The 3,723-nt window shown below is 31.5% G+C and overlaps 1 protein-coding gene across 1 annotated transcript in view; it reads left to right on the plus strand.

Moving 5' to 3' along the window:
- Positions 1–3,723, plus strand: part of LOC132185469 (FCS-Like Zinc finger 14-like) — an 8,376-nt gene that overhangs the window by 640 nt on the left and 4,013 nt on the right. The window lies entirely within an intron of this gene.

Below are 3,723 nucleotides of genomic sequence, written 5' to 3' on the forward strand. Positions count from 1 at the left end.
ACTTTAACTAAATATTTCTCAACTCAACAAGCACAAAACTTCATCAACTTTTAACTTTAATTTCTTTTCAAAATTTTAAGAGTATTTTTATCAAATTGAAAATTATATAGGAGTAATTTAATCATTTTGTTAGCATTAGAGGATACATTATCATTGTTTTGATAATTTAAAAGATAAATTATCATTGAAATAATAGCATTGAAATAATAATTTAAAGAAATTAAATGAATTTTATTTTTAAAAATAATAATAATAATAATAATTTTGAACACAAAAAAGAAAAAAAAAAATATATATATATATATATAGGCAAAGTGGAGGGGAAAATGTTCATGTCAGAACCAGTATGGTGCTCTGTAATCGTATCATCAAAAGAAGAGAAAACGCGTTGGAAAAGAACCAATATTAACTTCCCCCACACTGAACAAAGTCAAGTAGAAAACTATGTGGGCGTGGAAAGAAGCTTCATGGCAACTTCTCTAAAGGTATTCCTTGACTTTGTAAATCTTGCTTGATCTGCACAGTTAAAAAAGTTCGGAAGCAGTTAAAATCTAACAGATTCATTCACATTGTGAGTGCATGCGTGATTTTCGGACTCACCTACTAAAATCACGCATGCACTCGCAATGTGCAATGTGCAATGTGCATTGTCAATGAATCTATCATCAACTTTGAATTATTAAATTAAGGGGTAGTACTTAGAAAGATAGGGGGTTCCATCAGATTTGACGTGGCCATTTTAATACAAGTTTCAACATTTCATTCAATTTTACATGCTCTAGACATTGAGGTATGCTTTCACAAGTTGAGCATTCTTCTTTGTAATAAGATTTCACTGGTCCATTTTAAAATGGGGAATATTTAGTTTATGATTAAAATTTCTTTCTAAAATTTTTAAAGCCACAAATAAGATACTTGTCTACTAATTAAAAATAATAATAAAATATTATTTTAAATTTAAATAAAATTATAAAATATTCAGCCACCCCTATGGCTTCTGTAGGTGGTCCGGCCACCCCTAAGGGTCATGGGGTGTCTTCGGACCCCAAACTCCCAGCTTCAGCCACCCCAGCCACCAACTTAGGGTGGTTCGGCCACCCTCAACGGGGTGGCCAATCACCTCTTAATATTTTATAATTTTGTTTTGTTTTATTTTATTTTTTATTTCTATTTAAATCTAAATAATAATTTATTATTATTTTTGGTTAGTTAATAAGTATCATATTTGTAGCTTTAGAATTTTTTAAAAAATATCCTAACCATAAACTAAATATTTTTTAATTCATTTTACTGGAGAGATGATCATATTTCTCTTCTTTAATATTTTTGCCCAGCCCTTGCTAAACATTGAAGTTTGCTTTCACAAGTTGACCATCAATACCACCAAGTCTTCTTTTATGCTTTCTAAACATTGTGGAAGATAATTAATTTCCCTGTGGCCCCAGCAGAACCAATACGATGCTCAGTAATGGTATCATCAAAAGAAGAGAAAACGTGTTGGCAACTTCTCTAAAGAGTATCTTATGCACTATGCATTGAGATTATAGCATTAGGAGCTACTTAATTTTAAAAATTAAAAGTAGATCTAGACAAAGGGTGACAACCGACAAACTTCCCCCAGACCACACACAATCAAATCAAAAAACTATGTGAGCGTGGAAAGGAAGGTTAGGAAGGTTCATCGCAACTTCTCTAAAGGCTATCCTATGCATATAATGCATTAAGATTATAGCATTAGAGGCTACTTAATTTTTAAAAACTACAAGTAAGAAAGGGTATCCTATGCATTGAGATTATAGCATTAATTAGGAGGTATTAGAGAAAGTGTAGTATTTATCTCCCGCCAATACAGTGTGGGTTCCATCTGATAGGTGCATAATTTATAGTCTATAGTCCATCGGCTTTGTTTTGTGAAAAAGTTATTGTTTGAATACATGGATCACAAGCATTTTAATTAAGAAGCTTCACAGGCACTTTAATCATCACCCTCTCAAATTTTTGTTTCTTAATTTTCAAGTTTGAAATGGTGGTTCCTTCTCCTTCTCTCCTGGCTGTATTGCTCAGAATTTTTTTTTTATTTTTTAAAAATGGTGATTCTGATTGGATTCCAGTAAGTATCCCATACTCTGTAAATAAGAGAGCTGACTATTGGGATAAATATAAATAGAATTCTTTCAAAATTTTCAATTCTCTCTCTTTCCACGCATGCAGTTTCGTGTTCATATAATATTATTTCCCCTTCCCTCACCTCCATATAAATTATAGAATATAGACACTCCCTTCTTTGTTATCGTTACATTAAATCAATTACAAGTAGCATAAAAGACACAATCGGATGCGTTGGAACTTGGAAGTTTAATTCGTGTTTGACTTTGTGGTTCTCATGTCTTGGGCCGAGAATTATTGACTATATACGTGTGAAAGTGTAAAATAAATTGAGTTTCACATTAACAAAAAAAAAAATGTTATAAGCGTGAGTTATTAAATTAAGGGAAACCCATCAGATGCAACGTGGCCATTTGTCTGGTCTCTTATTTTAGTTCACGAATCTGATCTTCGGGGTAAACGAAATGTTAAACTAAGTGGTAGTTGGATATAGGGGTTCCATCAGATTTGACATGACCATCTTAAATTTGAGACATGACCATCTTAATTTTTTTTTTTTTTCAAAAAAAAAAAAAAAGTAAGGAAAAATATAAAAAAACCTCTTAAACTATCGGCCGTATTCGATTTAATCCTCTAATATTTTAAAAGTGATAAAGTAGACCCTCAAACTACCAAACTATTGCATTTTGGCCACTTCGTTAGTCAAAACCGTCAGTTTGGATGGAAATTCAAAACAACGTCATTTTGTTAGGGGGGCTACTTTATCACTTTCTGAACATTATGGGGTTAAAATGAAAACGGCTGGTAGTTTGGAAGGCTTTTTAATATTTTTCCCAATTTTTTTTCTTCATAAAAGGGCATTGTAGTCAACTTACCCATATCAAACGATGTCGTTTTGCAGTTTCTGTCTAAACTGACGGTTTTGACTAACGGAGTGGCCAAAATGCAATAGTTTAGTAATTTGGAGGGCTACTTTATCACCAGAGACGGAGGGAGGGGGGGACCGGTGTAGGTCATGGTGCCCCCACAAATAAGGAAGAAAAAATTTTTATAAGTTAAAATAAAAAAATAAAAAATAAAAAATAAAAAAAGTAAAGTAATGTTTTAAGTTTAGTCATTTGGCCTCCTCCAAAAAAAAAAAAAAAGGCCCTATTTTTAGATTTTTTGGCCATATCTAATAAAAATTTTTGGCCCTATTCGTAATTTTTTTGGGTCATACCCATTAAGGTTTTTTATTTTTGGTCCTTACTTTCAAATGTCCATTTTTTGGCCCTTACTTTCAAATGCTCACTTTTTTTGGCCTTTACGATAGTCTTTAGTTCATAAAAAACAACCAAAATAATTTTTTTTAATAAAAAAAATTCTAAAGAACCGAAAAAAAAAAAAAAATTTTGGTTGGCCCCCTTCCATAAAATTTCCTGGCTCCGTCCCTGTTTATTACTTTTAGAACATTAAGGAGTTAAATCGAAAACGACTAATAGTTTGGAGGACTTTTTTATATTTTTCCCTTATCCTATTCCTATGCATTGAAATATAGCATTAGGAGCTACTTTTTTTTAAAATAAATAAATAAATACCTCTAAAAATCTATTTAATTGATTTAGTTAGTTAATTACT

Source organism: Corylus avellana, chromosome ca6 (genome assembly GCF_901000735.1).
Source record: "Corylus avellana chromosome ca6, CavTom2PMs-1.0".
Classification (NCBI taxonomy): domain Eukaryota; kingdom Viridiplantae; phylum Streptophyta; class Magnoliopsida; order Fagales; family Betulaceae; genus Corylus; species Corylus avellana.